A 25,210-nucleotide genomic window follows, 5' to 3' on the forward strand; every position below is an offset into this window, starting at 1 on the left:
GGGGCCCAAAGGCCAGCAAAGGGACCCCAACAGGGGCACGTCTGCACGCCTGACGACATCTTACACACCCGCTGAGCATCAGCGGCGTTAACCATCGACGCAGGCCTGTGTTTTCCAGAAAGAAGGCAGGCCTGGGAGCCCGCCAGCCACCCTCATGTAGACACTGTGAGGCTCTCAGACCCACGGCCATCACCAGGATGACCCCAGGAAACCTCACACCGCTCAACAGATGACAGGGAAACTTGGGACGGCCACACGCGAGGGCTGAAAGTAAGGCGGGCTCTTGTCTGTCTTAACTGCACCTTTTTATCCAGAGTGAAAGCAGGTATGAAGCTGGAAAACCAGGACGCCTGCGTGGTCTGCCCGCTGGAGTCCCACTGCTCCCGCAGTGGTTTCCCGGGGGAACAGGCGGCTCACTGCCCAGCTCCGGGCCCCTTTCTCCCGGCATCAGGTGACGGAAGTCTCGCTTACCTGACCTGACAGGCGAGCAAGCCCGTGTCCGCACCCAGCTCTCCGGTTGCCTGGCGCCCGCTGGCCATGGCCCACATTCCTTTCCTTTCTGTCTGCACCCACGTGGCTCTCAGTGCCCTTACAGCAGCTGGACGCCCCTCGTCTTTCTAGCCCCTCATCACTTGGCAAAAAGTCATGGTATTAGCAGGATTTGTGGGTCAGAACGATAGAGGCAGAGGAACCAGATCCAACTGGACGGGATTTAAATCCTCTCAGAGCTGCAGCTGAATCTGGAGGGGGCTGTTGGCCAGCGTCCCTGTGGGGCACGGCCACGATCCAGCCACCCCGGGAGAGCCAAGGTCCTCTGTCAGCTGGTGGGCCCCCTGTCCTGATGGGGGGGGGAGGTGGTTCCTGGTCGTTAGGGAACTCAGGGCTCTGGGGTGATGGGGGCGTAGGGGGGCATGTTTCCTGGTCCTTAGGGAGCTCAGGGCTCTGGGGTGATGGGGGGGCAGGGGGGCATGTCTCCTGGTCCTTAGGGAGCTCAGGGCTCTGGGGTGATGGGGGCGTAGGGGGGCGGTTCCCGGTCCTTAGGGAGCTCAGGGCTCTGGGGTGATGGGGGCGTAGGGGTGCGGTTCCCGGTCCTTAGGGAGCTCAGGGCTCCGGGGTGGAAGCCTCAGTCCCGCTGGGTCAGCAGATGAGTCCAGGGAGGATATGGTAGAAACTGCCGTGCCTGCCTGCACTTTCCCCACTCTGATCTCTAGAATTCAGCCTCAGCGCTAGGTTCTTGGCCATTTAGAACTGTACGCTGATTACAACAAAGTAAAATAAATGTAACTTCTTATGTCTATTAAGATCAGAGAAGATTTTGGAGTGATGGGAAATTTGTTTTAATTATACTACTCATTTGAAGAGACCCTGATGCTGGGAAAGATTGAAGGCAGGAGGAGAAGGGGACGACAGAGGATGAGAAGGTTGGATGGCATCACCGACTCAATGGACATGGGTTTGGGTACTCCAGGAGTTGGTGATGGACAGGGAGGCCTGGCGTGCTGCGGTCCATGGGATCGCAAAGACTCGGACACGACTGAGCGACTGGACTGAACTGAACTGAGAATGAAGACAGCCTCCCAGTTCAGCTCTGGCCAATGGGGCGAAGTGAAGGGTAACGGGGCAGATTTCCAGCGCTTTCTTTAAGATGCCCCAGGCCTCCTGAGGCAGGCCTGGACTCCCCTCTGCCCGGTCGCCCAGCCTGCCCCGGCCTGGACTCCCCCCTGCCCTCCCCCCCGGGCCGCATCCTGGGCCGGCACCGGTCTCTCCTTTCTGCCCGCTCGTCCTGATGAACACAGCGGGAAGTACTCTGGATTCCCAAGAAAGTTAGGGTCGGGACCTCCTTGGCGGTGCAGTGGTTAAGAGTCCATGCCTTCAGTGCCCGAACGAGGGTTCGATTCGGTCAAGGAGCCGATAGCCCACGTGCTGTGCGGCCGAAAGGAAAGTTAGGACCAAGCTTAGAAATGGCAGAGGGACATCGGCCCTGCCGGTCAGCCGGCCCAGTGCCAAGTGGGGACTTAACACAAATGTGTGCACGGTCTTCCTCTACAGGCACAGGCCGCTCAGACCCTGGGGACTTCCTGAGCCATAATTTGAGATTCATAAGAAGCCCCTTTCAACCACACCGGGGCTCCTGTGAACGGGGTGACTTTTGTGAACCCCCTGAGGAGCATCGCCAGGGGAACCAACCCCATGATTAGGAGTTGGACTGTCAGCCCCACCCTGGTGACCTCTGGGCAGGGGACAGGCTGGAGCGTGAGCTCATCTCTGATATCAACAGAGCAAAGGGGAACAGCAGGTGATCAAACAGCTCATCCCACTAGCGGACTGTAAGCAGGAAAATACGGCAGACCCTGTGAGTTAATGATCACTCGAGAAAGCAGGTTTGCTTAACCACAAAACCAAGCAGGCTAGCTTACCAACAAAACCAGGCAACGTGAACACGAGACCTGCCCCCAGACAGTGAAACAATGGGGCAGGAGACCCGCCGCTGCCCAGGGAGCTCAGGGAGTTAATGATCCCTAGGACATGTCCTCTGCGCATGGGAAGAGTAATGATTTGTGGGCCTAGCTTGACCATGCAGGGCCCAGAAAACTCCCCTGCTCAACCTGGAGAACGGATGATGGGAGCATGCCATCCACTCAGGAAAGACAGAGAAGGTCTCTCCCTGCCCAGTTCTTTGATTATAAAGCTGGAGCCCAGTAGTTCTCGGGGCGCCACACCCCCTCACCAGCCTGCTTGTGAGCCTCACTAGCATCCTTTCCTAATAAATCACTTTCTCTCTTGCTGAATTCTTTTCTACATCAAGACATAAAGGACTGTGGTATGGGATCTCTTCTGAGCCTCCTGAAATGACACCAGTTTCATCACCAGCAGGCACTCATTTAATCCAGCACACCCGTAGCGCAAAGCTATACATACATGAAAGCCACCACCTGAAGGGATTCCGAGAGCTTCCGGGTCAGTGGCCACGTGGGGGCTCTGGGAAGGTGGGGCACCCCGGGAGGAAAGGAGGTTCAGTGCCCCCAAAACCTGGCCTGGGGGTCTCTCCCCGCTGGCTGGCCCTGACCTGCATCCTTCATGGGAGGCAGGCCATCCAGTGAATGAACTGCTGCCCAGCTGCTCTGGAAGGGGCTGGACTGGAGGAGGGGGTCCTGGGCTCTGCTGTGGAGCGGGCTGGGCAGAGGCACAGGTGATGGCCTGGGCTTGGGGCTGGCTTCTGGGAGGGGCCGAGGTAGATCCTCACGTCAGAGCTGAGCTAAACTGCAGGACCCCAGCTGGGCTCCCCGGGTAGCTTGGTGAGTGCAGTTCCCCCCTCACATTTGGAGAGAGCGACTTCACTTTCACTTTTCACTTTCATGTATTGGAGAGGGAAATGGCAACCCACTCCAGTGTTCTTGCCTGGAGAATCCCAGGGATGGAGGAGCCTGGTGGGCTTCCGTCTATGGGGTCGCACAGAGTCGGACACGACTGACGCGACTTAGCAGCAGCAGCAGCAGCGAGTGCGTGGAGGAGGGCACGGCAGCCACTCCAGTGTCCGTGCCTGGAGAACTCTGTAGGCAGAGGAGCCTGGTGGAGGAGGGCACGGCATCCACTCCAGTGTCCGTGCCTGGAGAATGCCACGGACAGAGGAGCCTGGTGGGCTAGTCCATGTGGTCGCAGAGAGTCGGGCACGACTGACTGACCAACAGTGTTGCACAGCGCAGTAATGAGAAGGACCAATGTGATGTGAATGGAGATGATGGCTTTTCTCCATTTTCACTCCCAACACTAGTCACTGGGCTTGGGGTCCCTGCCCATATCCCATAAGGCCTCACCTTCACTCAGGACGCCTGCAGAGACGCTTCTCCATATCAGGCCCCATCCTGAGGCCCTGGGTGGACATGAAAACCAGGGACTCTGTTCAGTCCAGTGCCACGTCGCGTGAAGCCAGCATCCAGCCGGACCCGTGCAGATGGAGTGCTCTGGGCAGGTCGCTTCCAGCCTCTCGGAGCCCAGCATCCGGCCGGACCCGTGCAGACGGAGTGCTCTGGGCAGGTCGCTTCCAGCCTCTCGGAGCCCAGCATCCGGCCGGACCTGTGCAGACGGAGAGCTCTAGGCAGGTCGCTTCCAGCCTCTCAGAGCCTCAAGTGCCACACCTGTTACTCGCGATGCATACAGGTGGGTCGGCAAGCTCTTCTGAAAAACTCCTGGGGCCAAACATGCTTTGGACTTCTGAATTCTCCCTGACTTGGAGGGGTAATTCAGTGCGAGGACTGCATAGTCCCTCGTATCTGTGGACAGAAGCGTGTGACCCACCATCCAGCCATCAACCACCGTGGCCCCCCCACCCCATCCGCAGACAGTGCATGCTGAATTCAGGATGTAGAGAAATAGCTTGCAGGCCCTCCGCAGCCGAGACACATGTGTAGGGTTAATTTGAATGACCCCAGACTCTTGCATCTCCCCACACACAGCAGAGCACTAAAGCCACTAACCTGAATGGCTGGTTTATGTGACCAGCAGTAATGTTTTGATGTTCAACTTTGTTTTCCACCAGAACTCCTGGCTCCTCCCTGGCCTCTTTGGAGCAGTTCCCCAGAGCCATCGGAGAGGACGGTTTCCCGGCTGTAGTCCTCAGTAAGGTCCCTCAACAAAGCCAAACTCAAAACGTGTGTGTGTGTTTTCAGTTGCCACGTTCTGGAATTCCTGGCTGTAAAACGGATGAATGTTCACACTGACAATTACACACGGCCTCAGGTCAGCGTACATCAGGTTTCACACCCAATGACCTGTCGGGGGAAATGTGCCTTGTGGAGACTTTTGTGTTTCCAAATTGTGAATCCAGGGTCTTGGAGAGAGATACACGCGCAGACTGAACTCAAAGGATGCTTAGGTGGTGGAGCCTGCCCTGCCCGCCCTGGAAGGAACACGGGTGTTACTGTGCCGTCATCCGTGGTCAAGGGACTGCCTTCAATCAACAGCTTCTTGCTGATGGACATATCAGTTCTTTCTAAGCTTCCCCCCTTATAATCTGTTCTGTATCCATCTTTCTAAATTTGTGAGATCCTAGCTGTCAGAAAGGGGCTTCTCTGGTGGCTCAGCAGTAAAGTATCCACCTACCAATGCAGGAGACGCAGGTACAGTCCGTGGGTCAGAAAGATCCCCTGGAGAAGGAAATGACAAGCCACCCCAGTATTCTTGCCTGGGAAATCCCATGGACAGAGGGACCTTTCAGGCTACAGTCCACGGGGTCTTGAAAGAATAGGACACAACTCATTGACTTAAACCACAACAACAAGCTGTCAGAAAATACAGTACAGAATTTCTACATGAGTAAAAAAGAGACTAAGGGTATGCTGTGTACACTAGCTTACCCATCGGTTATTTACACCTTTCATTGTCCTGGAGATATTTTATGACTCTGTAATCGTAGAAAACGTAATACAAGTGTTCTGTGTCCATGGAGGTGAAAGTGTAAAGTAAAAGTGTTGGTCGCTCAGTCACGTCCGACTCTTTGCAAAACTAATAACTACTTTTGGTGCTGGTGTTATGATTATTTTACTGTTAAAAATAAAGAATATTTTCTTGGCCTCAGGCACCAGGCCTTTTTCCCACATTCTGCAACTCCAACACCAGTAGGAATTACCTGGAGAGTTGTGAGCACCCAGCTTTGCAGGCCTCTCCCTCGGAGTTTGCTCAAGCAGGTCTGGGTGGGGCCTGAGAACACAGGTGTCTGGCACATTTCCAGGAACCCCACTTTGAGAACCACTGCTTAAAGCACTCTGTGGGATGAGTAACTGTGAGGTGCGGTGGCCTCCGCAGAGGTGAGTCAGCAGGCCCGCCAGGCCCAGGGTTGGTTAGGATTGCGGCGGAGACTGGAGGGGACGGAGGTGTGCCAGGACAGTCGGCAGAGAGACCGTCGGACGCTCGGGACACCGGAGAGTCTGCAGAGGAGGAGCCAGGCCTGCCCGTCACCTTCTTATCTGACTGAGAGAGCGGCTGCCGGGAAATGAGGCCACCAGGATCTCCCTTCTGAGCAGAAGGGAGAAGAAAACCCACCCAGCTCCTTTCCCAGGGCAGATGCGTGGCCTTGAAGGAGATGGGAAGACTGCTCACCCCCTTTTGCAGGGAAACATCATCCCCAACTTTATCTCCTGTCTGCTCTCCTGAAAACCATTTATCTTCCCCCAAAGTCATCTGTTTTCCCACGAGTGCCTTCCCTTCCACCTCACGCATTAACGTGGCATTTAAACCCCAGTTTGAACCACCCCTTTGAGTTACTCATCACTGAGTTCTCCTGTGTCTAAGTGTGTTACATGTGGAAATAAACTCTGGGTTTTCCCCTCCTGTTAGTCTGGCTCTTTGTCAGTTTGATTTGCAGTGCCTCATGGACAGAACATAAGGGGGTAGAGAAAGAAGTTTTTCCTCCCCTACAAGATCAACTTGAACTCATGGACTTCATTTTCATATTCACGAATGCCAGTGTAAACCATACCCAGAAAAGAGCTGACATGCCAACAGGAAGCGTCACAGCGCCTGCCCTTAGGGAGCTGACGTCTAGTACCTCGGTGAAATGCGGTTCACGGTGGAAGGTCCGTCCAAAGAGTGCACTGGCAACACCTTTAGAGGGAGCTGTTTGCGCCAGACCACCCACTGGGGAAAACGGCTTTCGGCTTCTAGATGTTAACCCCTGTAGAGACTTGACCACGGTCACGCTGGGCCCAGCATTTCCGGGCTCTGTGGAGGACGGGAGACGCGGACGTGGAGCTGCCGGAAGCACCAAGGACTCTCGGGGAGCTGCAGCGCAGTCAGTCTGAGCCTGTGGACGAAGGACCTCAGGGTGACATTCTCGCCCGCTTTATGAAGGCCAAGCAGCTCTGTAGCGATTCCGCAGCTTGAGCAGCCTGCCCTCCAGCCAGAGGGGGGGACCTGACTCACAGCAGCAGCAGCCTTTGCGTGGTTTTGCAGAAGGCCAGAGGGCAGGCAGCCTCGGGGCAGGGACTGAGGGCCCTGGTCGCTGCCCTGCGCTGTTGGGCGCAAGGCAGGGGTGACCCCGGCACGGCTGACCTGCTCTGACACCTTCAGCCTGGCGCCAGGGGCTCCCGGAAGGAACTGGCAGCGCCCTGCTCTGCCCGAGGACGGCCTGCCCTCTCACACCCCGGCCTGCAGAGGCGGCGCCTGTCAGCACCCACCAGCCCAGAGGGCTGCAGACATCCACCCCGTGGCCACGCCCTCCTGCCCTCAGTCTTCACTCGCCCCTCCGAATTCCATGTTACCAATATTAAATCTTTTCCAGAAGTCTCACAACTGAAATGATTTCTATTTTTACACATCATTGCAAAGAATAACTGTTAGCATTCTGTGAAAGTCTGAAGCTCTTTTTTGAAAAGTCTCTTCTTGTACAGAATGGCTTGAAGACACTCAAATGCATTCTGGAACACACCAGAACAAGTTGAGGGGGTCCAAGGAAATCCTCAAACCAGTGAACGCTGTTACAGCCTCTTCTTCCAGGGCCGGGGGCATCTCAGGAAAGTAGGCCTGGGAACAAGGTGGGTTCCAGCCACGGGATGAAGGGCAGGAGCCTGGGGGAGTGCCCGCTGGTGAGGCGGCCGGAGCAGGACGCTGGCGCCGGGCGGTGGAAGCCAGGCTCCCCACCGGAGCCCCACGGGCAAGGACCCAGTGAGTCACAGAAGAAATGCAAGTGACTGGAAATGACAGCTCACGGGAATGGTGTCGGATTCGCAATGTCAGAAGAGGAAGATTTAGCTGCAGGACCGGGGACCAGGCTTGGTCACTCAAGAGCTTTTGTGTAGCCAAGTTTTATTAAGGTATAAAAAGGGACTGGGAAGCTTCTGACACAGACATCAGACGGGGGACGAAGTGAGCCCCCGAGCTGGTTTTAGCGCACTGTTTTATGTGTGTTAGAAAGCTCCTAGTCAGATAAGAGAGGCACCTCAAGGCTGGCAGGGTTTCCCCAGGCCCCTCTCCCACAAAATGCATTTTTGAGATAGGATGGCGCGAGCTGTGTCATCATCCCCCAGGCATAAAACAACTGATATGAATATGTTGAGCTATTATCAGTCAAAAGTTAGTCTTTGGTGGAACCGTTTTTGAAGAAAGGCAAATTTCAAAGCAAACACATCGTTTCATTAACATAGCTTAAGGAGAACACTTCCATAAAAAAACACGTTGGTTAGCTCAAGGTGTGAGAAAAGTTAAGTTCAGGTGGAACCAGGTGTCGTCAAAGCAACACAGAACTTGAAGAGACACTTGCAGCCGATTTCCTCTGTTTGGAGACCCCTGGCCCTCCTGCCTGTGACCCTCTCATAAACATAAGCATGAACCTCCTCTAGTGCTCAGAGGCGGGCCACAACCCCCAGGAGCAAGACACAGCCGCTGAGCACAGGGGCAGCGGTGGTGAATTCTGCGGGCACTTGGGTTCCAAGCGCTCTGGGGACCGCTGCAACCTTGCTGGGGGAACAGTATCTGGAGGTTGAACACACATCACCTTCTCAAGTTCAGTTCAGTTTTAGATTTTCCATCGAGACCAGTTCACATACATAAAATTCACCCTCTTCACAGTCTCTGAACATTCTCTGGCTGTATGACTTTCTGGCACCGACTCCAGGACATCTGCATCGCTCTCAACCCAGAAAGCTCTGCTTTCTGTCTCTGTCTCTGCCAATTCGGGTTGATCCATGTAAAAGGGGTCTCTTCCTTCCTTTTCTTTTAAACTAACAGATGTTTCCAGAAAAAATCTATTTCTACTTTATTGACTATGCCAAAGCCTTTGACTGTGTCGATCACAATAAACTGTGGAAAATTCTGAAAGAGATGGGAATACCAGACCACCTGACCTGCCTCTTGAGAAACCTGTATGCAGGTCAGGAAGCAACATTTAGAACTGGACATGGAACAACAGACTGGTTCCAAATAGGAAAAGGAGTACGTCAAGGCTGTGTATTGTCACCCTGCTTATTTAACTTCTATGCAGAGTACATCATGAGAAACGCTGGGCTGGATGAAGCACAAGCTGGAATCAAGATTGCCAGGAGAAATATCAATAACCTCAGATATGCAGATGACACCACCCTTATGGCAGAAAGTGAAGAGGAACTAAAAAGCCTCTTGATGAAAGTGAAAGAGGAGAGTGAAAAAGTTGGCTTAAAGCTCAACATTCAGAAAACGAAGATCATGGCATCCGGTCTCATCACTTCATGGGAAATAGATGGGGAAACAGTGGAAACAGTGGCTGACTTTATTTTTCTGGGCTCCAAAATCACTGCAGATGGTGATTGCAACCATGAAATTAAAAGACGCTTACTCCTTGGAAGGAAAGTTATGACCAACCTAGACAGCATATTGAAAAGCAGAGACATTACTTTGCCAACAAAGGTCCGTCTAGTCAAGGCTATGATTTTTCCAGTGGTCATGTATGGATGTGAGAGTTGGACTATAAAGAAAGCTGAGCATGGAAGAATTGATGCTTTTGAACTGTGGTGTTGGAGAAGACTCTTGAGAGTCCCTTGGACTGCAAGGAGATCCAACCAGTCCATCCTAAAGGAGATCAGCCCTGGGTGTTCTTTGGAAGGACTGATGCTGAAGCTGAAACTTCAGTACTCTGGCCACCTCATGCAAAGAGTTGATTCATTGGAAAAGACCCTGATGCTGGGAGGGATTGGGGGCAGGAGAAGGGAACGACAGAGGATGAGATGGCTGGATGGCATCACCGATTCGATGGACATGGGTTTGGGTGGACTCCGGAAGTTGGTGATGGACAGGGAGGCCTGGCGTGCTGCAGTTCATGGGGTCGCAGAGAGTCGGACACGACTGAGCGACTGATCTGATCTGAATCTGGCTTTTACTCAACACAGCAGCACCTAAGTGTTAGAATCAGTAGCCCTGCAGTGTGCGCTCACTGCCTAGCCAGGATCAGAGAAGATGTACACGACCTTTGCCCCCAGCTCTGCTAAGAGGGCACGTTGTACAGGTCAGGCACATGCTGGTGCTGTCGGAGCAGCAGAAACGGGATTAGCCCCGACACTCACTGCTTGAGCACGAAACCCCCGTCTTCACGTGAGCTAGCCATGTCCTGGCCTGGAGCAGGAGGTCGTCCATTTTTTATACTGAACGTGCATTTCTGTATTATAGGAAATAGATTAAAATCCAGAAATACAGATCGAAGTCGGGACTTCCCTAGGGCTCCATGCTTCCACAGAGGTGGCCGGGAACTGAGACCCCACAAGCTGTGCGTGCAGTGTGGCCAGAAAAAAAAAAGAAATCAAAGTCAACAGAAGACAAAACCCAGCAACCAGGCGAGTCAGGAAACCACTCAGGACGCTCACCCGAGCACACCAGGCGCCCACGTGGTCAGCGGAGTGGGCCCGGGTACCAGGCTTCTGAGAACCCAACCTTGTCATTCCCGTTGCTGGGTGAGCACACCCCAAGCAAACAGAAGTGTGTGGTCCGTTGGTCGGTTGTTACGCTTGAGTTTGTTTGGTTTCCAGAACAGCAGTTATCTCTCCAGGCTGCGGGGGAGGCTAGTATACCGGGTGGGGGAGGGGCGAAGGAGGCAGGGATGTTGGGGGGTTGGGGTTAGGGGGTGGGGAGGGCAGGGAAGTTGGGGGGTTGGGGTAAGGGGGTGCGGGGGGCAGGGAAGTTGGGGGATTGGGGTTAGGGGGCGTGGGGGGCAGGGAGGTTGGGGGGTTGGGGTTAGGGGGCGGGGGGCAGGGAAGTTGGGGGTTGGGGTAAGGGGGCATGGGGCGGGGCAGGGAAGGTGGGGTTTGGGGTAATGAGGAGCGGGCACCCCGCCCTTCATCCTCTCCTCCATCCCCACCCCTCTAACCCCCCTCCATCCCGGCACCCCACCAGGGGACCAGCCAGCCCGGCCTCCTCAGATGCAGGCCCATCAGCGCCCACTAAGCCGCTTTCTCTGACTTCCCCTTTCCTGGCCGAAAGGGGATCTCCCCAAAGATCTCCCCACTTTTCCTCAGAGGCAAAGACCGCGCGTTTCCACTGAGGCTGTGTGTTAGGGCTGAACTGCGTCCCCAGGGGTCACACGCTGGAGTCCTGGCCCCAGTCCCTTCGGGACCGTATCTGGAGACAGGTCTTCATGGGGTGATCAGGGGTCCTGAGCCCTTAGGGTGCTCAGGTCTGTGGTTTGTCAGTGGCCAAGTCAAGTCTGACTCTTTGCAACCCCTTTGCACCTCTGTAGCCCTCCAGGCTCCCCTGTCTGTGGGATTCTCCAGGCAAGAACACTGCAGTGGGCTGCCATTCCCTTCTCCAGGGGATCTTCCTGACCCGGGGATTGAACCTATGTCTCCCGCACTGCAGGCGGGGGCCTAACTGCTGAGCCCCCAGGGAAGCTCCCCTCAGGTCTTGGGTGACCCTACCCGGCATGGCGGTGTCCCTTCACAGACAGGAAACTTGAACACAGGCCCAGGGAGGGTGAGGAGGCCGCAGGGAGGAGACGGCCACACACACACCGAGGAGAGGGCGCAGAGCGGCCCTTCAAGCCTCGGCTGGAAGCAGCCCTGCTGAGCCAGGGTCTGGGCTTCGGGGGACAATCGCCCTCATGGTGTTCGCGGCCAGGCGCGGGGGAGGCGCTCACAGCAGCCCTGTTCCGTCAGCAAAGGGGACAGAGGCTTCCGGCCGGCGCTCACCTGGCCTGGGCTCGGCCCCTCCAGCTCTGGGGTTTCCAGGGAATCTCTCACCAGCCTGACTTCTCACCGTTTGCCCTGAGCTTCTGCTCACCCCTCAGGACATCTCCCCGAGCTGTCTTTGTTTCAGACACACATCTCTCGTTACTGCCTCCCTTTCTAGAATGTGGACGTGTCCACCTCAGCTGATTCCAGCCCTCCTCAGGCTGGTCCTTGCTGGTCCGCGGTCTAAGGGACCACCCGTGTCTCCACGGCAGAGACAGAGTCCTGCCCCTTGGGCAGGAGACGGGGGTCCACCCCAGGGCGTCCGGGGAAGGGGTCCACCCCGGGGCGTCGGTGAAGGGGGTCCACCCCGGGGCGTCCGGGAAGGGGGTCCACCCCGGGGCGTCGGTGAAGGGGGTCCACCCCGGGGCGTCGGTGAAGGGGGTCCACCCCGGGGCGTCCGGGAAGGGGGTCCACCCCAGTGTCCCAGGAAGGGCCAGACGGCAGTGTAGCGCTCTGGGCCCACAGGCGGTCTCCGTTGTCTGCCGTCCTTGCTTCTTCACAACCCCTTACGCTGTCGTTGCTCAGTCGCTCTGTCGTGTCCGACTCTCTGCAACCCTGTGGACTGCAGCGTGCCAGGCTTCCCTGTTCTCAGGACCTCCTGGAGTTTGCAACCCTTTATAAAAGGAAAATAGAAAAGCCACCGCTGGCTCCAGGACCGTGTGAAATCTGACTGCATTTGGTTCCAGGGTTGTAGCCACTGTCCCCGCAGGAGGCAGGGCCGTGGGGTCTCAGTTTCCGAAGGACCTGCAGGGATGATGCTGAGCAAACAGTCAGAGGAGCACCCAGTCGAGGCAGTGTGAGCGACAGGGAGCAGCTGAGGAGCTGGGGTCCCTGGCCGACATCCTTCCCAGCGCCGGGAGGCAGGCAGGAGGCAGCCAAGCTCTAGTTCTCCACAGGTGGAGGCCGGGGGTGCACAGGGAGGGCTGTGTAAAGAATGAATGAGCCACATTCTAGCTGCTCTGCTGAGGACTCTACCAGGCAGAGCCTGTGTGGTTTCCCTCTTCTCACTCAGTTTGTCTGAGTTCTAAGCAGCTCCTGATTCGCCCCCAGCAGCCCCAGCCTCTGACAGGGCCAGGGGTCCATCCACACGACGGCCAAAGCGGGGTAAAGCAGAGAACGCAGAGGACAGCAGGGCCCATACACGCAGCAGGGGCGGCTGGCATGGCGTCTGTATTTATAACAGCCCATCACTGAGTGATTTCCTATTTCTCTAAGAAATAAATAAATACCGATGCTCTCGGTGATTACAAAACCAAGCTGTCCTGGAGGTTGTTTGAGAGAAGGGCTAACTGTTCACTGGGAAACCTGTACACAGAGGCTCCCGGCACCTTGACTCATCAGAAATAAATGCAGTGAACTGGAGCAGCCCAGCCCTTTAGCAGGTCACTGGCACACGAGCCCTGGGCACCGCCCGGCAGTAAAAAGAAACAAGCCATGATCCCACAGCACCCGGCTGACTCCGGGGAGGTGGGCTGAGGGCCCATGGCTCCCGAGCCCTTGGGGTTTCCTGAGGGATGGCATAATGTCTGTCTCTTGTCTTCAATTCTGGACAACGTACCGGGCAAGGGAACTTTCGGATGCCAACCAGGGGTGGGGGCTGGTTCCCGGGAGAAGCCGCTCAGTGGTTACAGGGTTGGAACTTTCCACCCCGTCCCGGCCACTGGAGCTCAGAGTGCGTGAGGGCGAATCCATCAGAGGCTGAGGAGTCAGTCAGTCATCCTGGGAGGCAAGGCTCCGTAAAACCCAGAAGTCCCGGGCAGGGGCAGGCCGGCTGGCGAGCCAGGGGGCTGGGAGCGTGCGTCTCGGGAGCAGGAAAGCCTGTGCCCAAGCCCCATCAGGGGGTCTTCACCTGACTGTATCCTTTATAGTAAGCTGGGAATCCAGGAAGTTAAGCAAGTCTTCCTCAGCTCTGTGAGCCGACCTAGCAGACAAACTGAATCCAAGGAGGGCATCTTGGAGACCCTCCGATCTATAGCCAGTTGGACAACCACCATGGAGGTTCCTTAAAATTAAATAGAGCTAAAAATGATCCAGCAATCCCACTCCTGGGCATATATCCAGAGAAAACCATGAATCAAAAAGGTACACATACCCCAGTGCTCATTGCAGCAGTGTTTACGATAGCTAGGGCGTAGAAGCCGCCGAGAGGTCCGTCAGCCGAGGGCTGGATAAGGAATATGTGGTGCGTACACACAATGGAGTATTACTCAGCCATTAACAGAATGAAACGATGCCATCTGCAGCAACGTGGATAGACCTAGAGAGGGTCCTACTGACTGAAGTCAGATAGAGAAGGAGAAATACCGTGTGACATCCCTTAGATGTGGAGTCAAAAAAAAAAAGCGATACATATGAACGTGGGCTTCCCAGATGGTGCCAGGGGTAAAGAACTCACCTGCCAATGCAGGAGACAAAAGAGACTTGGGTTCGATCCCTGGGTCGGGAAGATCCCCTGGAGAGGGGCATGGCACCCCACTCCAGCATTCTTGTCTAGGAAATCCAATGGATAGAGGAGCCTGGTGGGCTACAGTCTATGGGGTCGAAAAAGGCCAGACACGACTGAAGCATGCGTGCACACACTCACAAATGAACTTACTTATAAAAGAAAAACAGACTCACAGGCTGAGAGAACTAAGTTACGGTTGCTGGGGGGAAGGATGGGGAGATGGGATGAACAGGTACACACTGCTGTATTTAAAATGGATAACCAACAAGGACCTACTATGGGCTTCCCTGGTGGTTCAGAGGATAAAGCGTCTGCCTGCAATGCAGGAGACCCGGGTTCGATCCCTGGGTTGGGAAGATCCCCTGGAGAAGGAAATGGCAACCCACTCCAGTACTCTTGCCTGGAGAACCCCATGGACAGAGGAGCCTGGCGGGCTACAGTCCACGGGGTCGCACAGAGTCGGACACGACTGAGAGACTTCACTTCACTTCACCCCAAGGACCTACTGTAACACACAGGAAACTCTGCTCAATGTTATGTGGCAGCTTATTTACCTTCTATGCAGAGTACATCATGAGAAATGCTGGGCTGGATGAAGCACAAGCTGGAATCAAGATTGCCGGGAGAAATATCAATGACCTCAGATATGCAGATGACACCACCCTTATGGCAGAAAGTGAAGAAGAACTAAAAAGCCTCTTGATGAAAGTGAAAGTGGAGAGTGAAAAGGTTGGCTTAAAGCTCAACATTCAGGAAACGAAGATCATGGCATCCGGTCCCATCACTTCATGGCAAATAGATGGGGAAACAGTGGAAACAGTGGCTGACTTTTTTTTTCTGGGCTCCAAAATCACTGCAGATGGTGATTGCAGCCATGATATTAAAAGACGCTTCCTCCTTGGAAGGAAAGTTATGACCAACCTAGACAGCATATTGAAAAGCAGAGACATTACTTTGCCAACAAAGGTCCGTCTAGTCAAGGCTATGGTTTTTCCAGTGGTCATGTATGGATGTGAGAGTTGGACTGTGAAGAAAGCTGAGTGCCAAAGAATTGATGCTTTTGAACTGTGGTGTTGGAGAAGACTCTTGAGAGTCCCTTGGACTGCGAGGAGATCCAACCAGTCCGTTCTGAAGATCAGTCCTGGGTGTTCATGGGAAGGACTGATGTTGAAGCTGAAACTCCAGTACTTTGTCCACCTCATGCGAAGAGGTGACTCATTTGAAAAGACCCGGATGGTGGGAAAGATTGAAGGCGGGAGGAGAAGGGGACGACAGAGGATGAGATGGTTGGATGGCATCACTGACTCCATGGACATGAAGACCATGTCCAACTCTGGGAGATGGTGAAGGACAGGGAAGTCTGGTGTGCTGCAGTCCACGGGGTCGCAAAGAGTCATATATGACTTAGCAGCTAAACAACAACATCAACAAATGGGGAAGCCACACACGCGTGCGCGCGCACACACGCACACACACGCACACACACACGCACACAGACTGGAGAACCTAAGGGAAGGAAGAGGTGCTCCCTGCCGTCCTCTGGCTTCTGGATGGCTGGCCATCCTTGCGGTCTCCGCCTCTCTCGGGGCTTTCTTGCTGTGGCTCTAAATCCCCCTCCTTACAAGGCCACCCTGTTCCAGCACGACCTCACCTTGATCACGTCTGCAAGGATTCACAGCCCGGGGCCATCGGCACGTCTTTCTGGAGACACAGTTCGATTCCCCCGAACGCGGAGGCTGCACCCCCCAGGTCGGGGCTCCTCCTGGTGGGCTGCCACCCCAGGCATCATGCACACGGCAGGCCCGGACGTCAATGGGCAGCATAGCTGCTAGAAAAGCGAGACAAAACGCACGTGTGCAACTGACTAACACTAAAACCCATGGTAAGTGCTCCCGAATTTCCTCCTGTCGATAAATAAGCAAATTATAACTGCTGCTGCTGGAGGGGCCCCGTCAGGTTTTGAGTCAAACGTGGTCCCCACCCTCAGAAAATGGAAGGCCCACACCTGTTGTGTTCTTCAAAGATAAATGTTGTTAAAACACCTATTGTTCGACCCAGTACGTTTGAAGATCTTTTTTTTTGCGGAGCTCGGGGGTGTCCTCTTTTGAGGGGGGTCCTAGTTCCCTGCCCAGGGATGGAGCCTGGGCCCCCAGCAGTGGAGTCCTAACCACTGGAGCACCAGGGAGTCCTGGAAGTTTCCAGATCTAATGGGCTCTGTGAAGCGCTTCACGGATGGGCCACATCCCATCTGGTGAACAGGAGGTTCTGCGGGAGGCTGCACAAAGTGGATCGTTTTCTTAGGCAGAAGGAAGGCAGAGCAAGGAGTCCTGAGGGAGAGAAAGGCAGGACCGTCTTCCTCGGGGACAGAGCAGCCTCAGGACAGATGACCCCACTGGGCAGCTGGGATTACAGGCTGGTGGACGCGGGGACGTCCCTGGGGAGGCCGAGCCTCCGGTGAGGTCAGGTGCCCTGGGCCTGAGCGCGGGTAACAGCTTGGGGCCTGGTTTTCGCTGTGAGGAGACGCTCCCCTGTGACTGCCTTAGCAGGATGACAAGGCTTTGCTATAGGTCCCAGGGGCCCGAGACATGACCAAGGGCAGACCCCGAGTGGCCCTTGCTCAGCAGGAGGTGGCTCCCAGGTCGTGAGGGAGTCTCTCCCTCCCGGGGTGCCGGCCTGGGAGAAGGACCTCCGCCCGGGAGCACGGCAGTCCTGCTGGAGCTTCCTTTTCAGTTTTGCTTTCTGCTCTCACAGAAACTGCCTCTGCAATCTCTGGGGAATTCCCAGTGCGCCAACAGCGGGGGATGAAGCAATAGTGCCCTCAGGGACTTCCCTGGCGGTCCTGCGGTTAAGACTCGGCACTCCCGTACTGGGGGCGCAGGTGGAACCCTGGTCAGGGAGCTTAGCGGCCACACGCAGCCAGAACGAAACAACGCCCTCAGCGCGGGTGTCGACGGCTCCCACCGCGGGCGATTAGGCAGCTCCATCAGTGGGAACTGCACGGTGCGCTGTTAGGAGACTCGGGTGGAAGGGACAAGAGAAAGGCAGGGCTGGGGGCGGGGGCGGGGCAGGGGCACAGGCTCGGGCCCACCGACTCTGCACACCTGTGCTGCCTGTGAACGCAGAGAGGCGTCCCCCTCGCATGCCCGCCTGGACTCTGGTCAGGGACGAGCCCCTCAAGGACGCCGGGAGCGCTCTTCTGGGATCTAGGGATTTAAGCGAGTGAACACCCTTGCAGGCCCCGGGGCCATCGACTGCTTTAAACGGGGATTTAATGATCTCTCCTGGGGCGGGTGGGCCCGGCTGTCCTCTGAGGGCTCGGCGGGCCGAACGTCATGCTGGGTCAGATCCCAGGGCCTCCCCATGTGATGTGGACTCTCCCAGCCTGGCAGCCATGCCCCGAGCAGGGGGACAGGTCAGCTGGGCCCCGGGCGGGGCTGAGGGAGGGTCAGCGCAACTCAGCACCCGATGCCCAAGTCCATTCTGCCAGCAGGCCCTGCTCACCACCAGGCTCCCCCGAGGTCGAGGTCCAGCCGGGCCAGGGAGCAGCGCCCGGCGTCCTGTCCCGGTCTTGCCCCTCCCCTGAGCGGCTCCCTGGGCCTGCAGCCGTCCTCCCTGCCCCTCCTCCCACTCCGTGGCCAGCTCCTCACTTCCCAGAGTCCAAATTGCCAGCACTTCCACAGGCTTCTACGAAGCCAGGACCCCCTGAAAATGAGTTCCTCTGCTGCAGTCGAAAGTGCCCTCCCACCCTTTATCCCCTGTGCCCCTCAGGGTTCAGGGAGCATCAGGGAAAAGCAGGCCCTGAAACCAAGCAGGACCCTCTGGGGCCCTCCTGGGTGCAGAAGCCCCTCGGGTCCTGTTTGTCCTGTTTCTTGTTTGTGGAGAAAGGCTTTGGGCTCCGAAGCCCTCCCTGAGTTCCAGAGAGTGGATTCATGCAGTGACCAATCAGGGGCGTGAGGGAATGGAACGGGGACAAAGGAAAGACAGTCAAGCAAGGAAAACAAGGACGTTTCAGCACAGAGTCCTAGGTCCTCCTCAGGGAACCTGCGTGACAGACTGAGGCACGCCTCTGACCGTGACCACCGCTGACCACAAGCACGGGACCCCAGATGGTTGATGCCCGAGGTTCCTGGAGCACCAACCTGTCCCCTCACCCCAGCCAGGCAGAAGGAAGTGTGTGAGCTACAACCCTCACCCCAGATGATGCCTTCAAAACCCCTCCCCTGAGGGCCTTCTAGGAGTTTGCGTCTTTTGGATCCCCGGCTCCTCGGTGGGCCCTGCACCAAACACTGCAGCCTTCTGCACTGCACCCAGGATCAGGGGGTGGGCTCGGCCTCTGTCCAGCTGGGCTGGGACCGTGGGCATCCTTCGCGGCACTGTTCAGAGCTCTCACTGAAACCCTGCTTGTGGAACGTGGGCTCAGGGCCCACGCTGAGGTCAGGGCTTCGTCTGCCCCATGTCCTGCAGCCGGTGTGGGCCGCCTGCACCCAGACGCCCAAGAGGCGGCCTTCGAATGGACAGGTGATGAATAAGCCTGGGACGCGACGATGGGGGCTGGGTGGAGGGGAGGGCTGACGGACTCACACGGCACCGGAGACAGTTTTTAGGCTGGTGATTGGGTGGGAGAGGGCTTCCCTGGTGGCTCAGACGGTAAAGAATCTGCCTGCCATGCAGGAGACCCAGGTTCGATCGCTGGGTTGGGAAGATCCCCTGGAGGAGGGCATGGCACCCCACTCCAGTACTCGCCTGGAGAGTCCCACGGACAGCGGGGCCTGGCGGGCCACAGTCCACGGGGGTGGGCCACAGTCCACAGCGACTGACAGTTTTAGTTTCGGGTGGGGTGCTTGCATTGGGATGCATGACTCAGCTTTGCTTCTCTGACATTTTTGCCTTTTGCACCGAAACACCTGCACCCCTAACAGAGGGGGCTGGACGGACACCCCTCAGGAGATGGACTCCTATCACTTCTGCATCCGGGGTATGAAGGTCCTGCCCCGGGAAGGGCTTGCGCACCCTCAGAGCCCAGGCAGCAGTGCGCTCACCTGGCCCAGCTCCACCGCGGATCAGAACGTTTCCAGAAGGTTCCGGCAGGCTTTCTAGTGGAGGTCACAGCCGACTGTGCCCAGATGGTCCTGGGGGCACTTGGCCTGAGACAGGCGCAGGGGAGGCTGGGCCAGGCAGTCCTGATAAGATAGGCACCCCTTCCTGCCTTCCTTCAGGTTCACTTGCTGACGGCTGGCACGGCCACGCTGCGGGCACATGCTGACCCTCCCACTTGTGGGGACGCAGGCCCAGGGCTTTCCGGGGCCTGCCCTGGGGTTGGCCATTGGGCAGCCCCACCCTGCCATCTGCACCCAGGGCTGAGCCTGCAGATCCCAGCCTCGCCCAGCGCTCACTGGGGCCGGAGCTGCGGCCTGGCCTCCGTTGCCTTGACCACGGGCCTCCCAGCCCCTCCTGCCGGTGGCCCGGTGCCCCTCGGCCGAGGCCCAGCCCCCTGCAGAGCCGGCATGGAGGGTCCAGGCTCTGGGGCCACAGCGAGGGGAAGTTGCCCAACTTACAGGCGTGTGAGTGTCCTGTGCCCCGTGGATGGTTCTCCAGGCCTGCTGGGGCCAGTGGTGCCACAGGCACACACACACTGGCACACAGGTGTGCACACTCCCATTCCTGTACACGCATGCTCCCTGCACGCTCACACGGGGTCATGGTGAGCTCCCGTCACCCTTCACTGAAGGTCTGGGGACAAAGAAGACGTTTGAGCTGTAACAACCGGCACCTTAACCTTTACCTTTAGGTGTGTCTTCAGTTTGAAAGTGAAAGTGGAAGTGTTAGTCGCTCAGTCGTGTCTGACTCTGTGACCCCACAGACTGTAGCCCACCAGGCTCCTCTGTCCATGGGATTCTCCAGGCAAGAATACTGGAGTGGGTAGCCATGTCCTCCTCCAGGGGATCTTTCCAACCCAGGGATTGAACCCAGGTCTCCTGCTTTGCAGGCTGATTCTTTACCAGCTGAGCCACTAGGGAAACCCTCTTTTTTACTTAGCTGCAAGGAATGTGACTTGTTAGCTCCCTGACCAGGGGCCAAACCTGCGACCCCTACCTCGGCAGTGAGGTGTCGTAGCCTCTGGGCCACCTGGGGATGCTCTAAGTCCCTTTAAAACCAGCGTTTTAAATCGCAGTGTGAACGCTGGCCCACGGTAAATATTCAAGCAGCACGAATGAGTCCTCCACCCCGAGGCAGTCACTGTCTGACCCTTATCTACGGGCCACGCCAACCTCAGACGCCTGCCCAGGGAGCCTCCGGGAGGCCAGCTGGGAGAGGCAGACCTGCTCCGGCAGGTTCCCCGGAGCTGCTTCCTGCTTCCTGCCCTTCTCTTCTCTTGCCTGCTGATGCGTCTTTACCTTCACTTTGGGATTCCTTTTCTTTTGTGGATTGCAGCAAAAATATGCCGTGAAGTCCACCGCTGGCACCAGTCTTGGGTGCACAGTTCAGGGTCACGTCACTTATTGTCCTGGGTCTTTGTTGTGTCATGTGGGGTCTAGCTCCCTGACCAGGGATCGAACCCGGGGCCCCCTGCCCTGGGGGCATGGAGTCTCAGCCACTGGACCCCCAGGGAAGGCCCTGGGTCACGTGGCTGTGCAACCACGGTCGCTGCAGAATTTCTGGAACTGTCCGCATCAAGCGTGACACCCCTGCCCCCTGCACCCGCATCCCCATGCCCCGCCTTCTGTCTGTCTCGAGGAATCTGCCGACCCCAGGACCACGTACAACTGGAACCAGACTATTTTTGTTTGCCTCTGGCTTCTCTCACTGAGCGTCTGTCCCCAGGGTTCACCTTGAGGCAGAGTCAGGATTCCCTCCCCCGCTGAGGCTGAACACCCCGGGAATCTGCTTAGACTGTCCCCCTGGGGCTCTCTCCACCCAGGACAGGCCCTGCTGGCTCCCCTTCTCCTCCAGCCGGGCACCCGGGGAGGAGGCCTCCCCCAGACGCTGCAGAGATTGCACTGCTGGGCTCCAAGCATATGCGAGGTGACCACGAGGGACGCCACAGCAGGTGACCGTCACTCAGCCGCTCTGAGCGCCTGGCAGTGGCACCCACGGCCACTCTCCCATCCCCATCCCAGAGCAGAAGGAAGGGTGGACAGACGGACGCGTGGACAGGCCGACAAACTGACAGACGGACAGATGTGCAGACGGTCCTCAGGGCTAAGGCCCTGCTGCCAGGGCCCTGCGCCCACTGGGAGGCCGGAGGTCGGGCCTGGCCTTCCCACCGCACCTCCTGGGCCGCTCCTCATTCAGGGGCGCCCAGGGCGCGCCTGACCCTGTCCTCATCCGCCCTCCAGGCCGCAAGCGTACCAGGTGACCGGCTGCCCTGGATGCTCGCCTTGGTTCCGGGAATATTTGCATTTCCTCTGGGAGCCTTGGAGGCCTCAGGTGGGTGAGGGCTGTGGGCAGGGAGCCCGGTCAGGCTGTGGTGGACTCAAGGCCGGTTCTGCAGGGGGCACGCCCCGAACCTCCCTGGCCTGCCCGGCTGTGCGCCCGCCCGCCTCCCGCCCCAACTCCGGGACGCCTGGGGCCCCGCCCGGCCCTGCTCCCGCCCCGCGGGCAGATGGCCCCTCACTTTTCTCAGCCCCCTTCCGTCCCGCTGGCCCGGCCCGCCCCTCCTCCAGACCCCGCCCCACCCTCCTCCAGACCCCGCCCCACCCTCCTCCAGACCCCGCCCCACCCTCCTCCAGACCCCGCCCCACCCTCCTCCAGATCCCGCCCCACCCTCCTCCAGATCCCGCCCCACCCTCCTCCAGATCCCGCCCCACCCTCCTCCAGACCCCGCGCACCACCCTTCCCGCCCCTCCAGGCCCCGCCCGCCACCCTTCCCGCCCCTCCGGCCCGGCTGCTGTCCAGGCGCCGTCTCTGCCTCAGGGAGACAGAGCGGCCATTCAGGGCCGGGGCAGGTCTGGGAGCGGCAGGAGCGGCTCTCCCCCAGCCAGCGGGGCGGGAGTGGCCTGGCAGGAGGCCCCGGGTCCCCAGAGAAAGGCCCGCGTGTGAGGAGCCTCAGGCAGGACAAGCGGGCCTCTCAAGATGCCTGTCCCGCGCTCTGGGGCTGGGACGGGCCTGCTTCCTCGGGTGGCATCCGGGGCCGTCCTGGGACCCGGGACCGCGTCCTCTCTGGGTCTCCGTGCGGCCGGCACTGACCGCTCCATGGGCCGGGCTCCCGGCCGTCCCCTCCAGGCGGTGGCCCAGCAAAAATCTACAATTCTCCTCAGTGTACCGCTTAACCCCCGGGGGCGTCGGGGGCGGGCTCCGGCCTGGGGTTTCCGTCTTCTGAGGAGGGACGCGGGTGCTGGGAAAGCCCCCGCCTTGGTAACAGACAGGGACTCGCTGGGGGCAAAGCTCAGACGAGACCTCAGGCCCCACCGCCAGCCCGAGCGCCTGCCCTGGTCACTTGGGTGAGCTCTGTCCTCTCCTCCTACAAGGGGCGTGTGGGGGAGGAGGCCGCAAACAAGAAGCCCTTTCTCCGCCTCAGGGAAATGAACTCCCTCTGACGCTGGGGTCTCACGGCAAGCTTCTTTCCTCTTTTTCAGCCCTGCCTGCCTCAGTTGGTGACCCCACCCTGGGAGATGGTGATGGACAGGGAGGCCTGGCGGGCTGCAGTCCACAGGGTGGCCATGAGTCGGACATAACTGAACGACTGAACAGCAGCCCGGGGACCCCACACCAGAGCCGGCCAGGGCCAGGCACAGGGACCGGGCCCCAGCCCCGGCTCTCTCAGGGACCTGTGGGTGACGGGCTCTGCTGCTCCTGGTCTGGCCGGTGGACTTCAAGCCTCTACGACTGGACACCCCGATGGACAAATGTGTGTGCGCGCAGTGATGTGTGTCTGTAAAACCTCCGCCTCGTGTGGCCCCATCAAGCTTGGAACAGGTCGGCCTCCCTTGCTGTCAACTTTGAAAGTTAAGTGTTGTCTCCAAATTAAGACCTAACATGCTGGACACCCCTGGTCCAGTGGTTGAGAATCTGCCTTCCAGGACAGGGACTCAGGTTTGATCCTTGACCTGGGAACTAGATCCCACATGCAGAGGGGCTCTGGAGCCCTGGTGTCTCAACGAGAAAAAAAAAAAAAAAAGACTTAAGGTGCTAAGGAAAGGCCTTACAAATGGCTGAGAAAAGAAGAAAAGCAAAAGGCAAGGGAGAAAGGGAAAAATATACCCAACTGAATGCAGAGTTCGAGAATAAAAAGGAGAGATAGGAAAGCCTTCCTCAGTGATCAGTGCAAAGAAATAGAGGAAAACAATAAAACGGGGAAGACTAGAGATCTCTTGAAGAATATTGGAGATACCATGCAAGTTTGGGTACAATAAAGGAGAAATGGCAAGGACCTAACAGAAGCAGAAGAGATTAAGAAGAGGTGGCAAGAATACACAGAAAAACTACAAAAAAGGTCTTAATGACCCGGATAACCATGATGGTGTGATCACTCACCTAGAGCCAGACATCCTGGACTGCGAAGTCAAGTGGGCCTTAGGAAGCACCACTAAGAACGAAGGTAGTGGAGGTGACGGGATTCCATCTGAGCCATTTCAAATCCTGAAAGATGCTGCTGTTACAGTGCTGCACTCAGTACAGCAGCAGATTAGGAGAACTCAGCGGTGGCCACAGGACTGGCCACAGCTTTTATTCCAATACCAAAGACGGACAAGGCCAAAGAATGTTCAAATTATCACACAATTGCACTCATTTCATATGCTAACAAAGTAATGCTCAAAATCCTTCAACCTAGGCTTCAACAGTACATGAACTGAGAAATTCCAGATCTACAAGTTGGATTTAGAAAAGGCAGAGGAACCAGAGGTCAAATTCCCAACATCCATTGGATCACAGAAAAAGCAAGAGAATTTCAGAAAAAATCTACTTCTGCTTCACTGAGTGCACTAAAGCTTTTTGACTGTGTGGATCACAACAAACTGTGAAAAATTCTTAAAGAGATGGGAATACCAGACCACCTTACTTGCCTCCTAAGAAATCTGTATGTAGGTCAAGAAGCAACAGAACCGAACATGGAACAATTGACCGGTTCAAAATTGTGAAAAGAGTATGTCAAAGCTGTATATTGTCACCCTGCTTATTTAACTTATATGTAGAACACATCATGCAAAATGCTGGGCTGAATCACAAGCTGGAATCAAGATTGCTGGGAGAAATATCAACAACCTCAGATGGCAAATGATACTACTCTAATGGCAAAAAGTGAAGAGGAGCTAAAGAGCCTCTTGATGAAGATGAAAGAGGAGAGTGAAAAAGTTGGCTTAAAACTCAACATTCAAAAAACGAAGATCATGGCATCTGGTCCCATCACTTCATGGCAAATAGATGGGGAGACAATCAAAGCAGTGACAGTGTTTTCTTGGGCTGAAAGTCACCGCAGATGGTGAGTGCAGCCACGAAATAAGACTTTTGCTCCTTGGAAGAAAAGCTATGACCAACCTAGACCGCATATTAAAAAGCAGAGACGTCACTTTGCTGACAAAGGTCCAAATAGTCAAAGCTACGGTTTTTCCAGGAGTCGTGAACAGATGTGAGAGTTGGACCATAAAGAAAGCTGAGTGCCAAAGAATTGATGCTTTTGAACTGTGGCATTGGAGAAGACTCTTGTGAGTCCCTTGGACTTCAAGGAGATCCAACCAGTCCCATCCTAAAGGAGATTAGTCCTGAATATTTATTGGAAGGACTGTTGCTGAAGCTGAAGCTCCAATACTTTGGCCACCTGATGTGAAGAACTGACTCACTGGAAGAGACCCTGATGCTGGAAAAGATTGAAGGCAGGAGGAGAAGGGGACGACAGAGGATGAGATGGTTGGATGGCATCACCGACTCAATGGACATGAGTTTGAGCAAGCTCCGGGAGATGGTGATGGACAGGGAGGCCTGGCGTGCTGCAACCCATGGCGTCGCAGAGTCAGACACAATTTAGTGACTGAGTAACAACAATGAAAAGCCAAATTTCTTTTTTTTAAGTGAATCTATATATGAAATGTCAATAAAGCCTAAATTTTTTGTTTTTTAACAAAAATTAAATCTGAATAGAACC

General features: G+C 56.5%; 2 long non-coding RNA genes across 8 annotated transcripts; one reads left to right on the forward strand and one right to left on the reverse strand.

Annotated features, from left to right (window-relative positions):
* Window positions 1-1,321: 1,321 nt before the first annotated feature.
* On the reverse strand, window positions 1,322-21,744 carry LOC147373367 (uncharacterized). Of its 7 annotated transcripts, XR_015161835.1 has the most exons (10): window positions 21,481-21,744; window positions 14,080-15,958; window positions 13,777-13,960; window positions 11,643-12,297; window positions 10,326-10,520; window positions 5,627-6,799; window positions 5,101-5,144; window positions 4,476-4,690; window positions 3,816-4,271; window positions 1,322-3,551 (listed from the first exon to the last, which is right to left on the reverse strand). It is a non-coding gene; the product is annotated as an uncharacterized LOC147373367 (long non-coding RNA). The 7 variants fall into 7 exon arrangements; XR_015161831.1 differs by having other exon boundaries at window positions 4,476-5,924; window positions 6,545-6,799; XR_015161836.1 differs by lacking the exon at window positions 5,101-5,144.
* A 299-nt stretch (window positions 21,745-22,043) lies between these two features.
* Window positions 22,044-25,192, forward strand: LOC147373368 (uncharacterized). The gene is made up of 2 exons (XR_015163068.1): window positions 22,044-22,571; window positions 22,707-25,192. It is a non-coding gene; the product is annotated as an uncharacterized LOC147373368 (long non-coding RNA).
* Window positions 25,193-25,210: the final 18 nt, after the last annotated feature.

This window comes from Bos grunniens, chromosome 4, assembly GCF_055505025.1.
Source record: "Bos grunniens cultivar Pamir isolate PY7600 chromosome 4, Bosgru_T2T1.0, whole genome shotgun sequence".
Classification (NCBI taxonomy): Eukaryota; Metazoa; Chordata; class Mammalia; order Artiodactyla; family Bovidae; genus Bos; species Bos grunniens.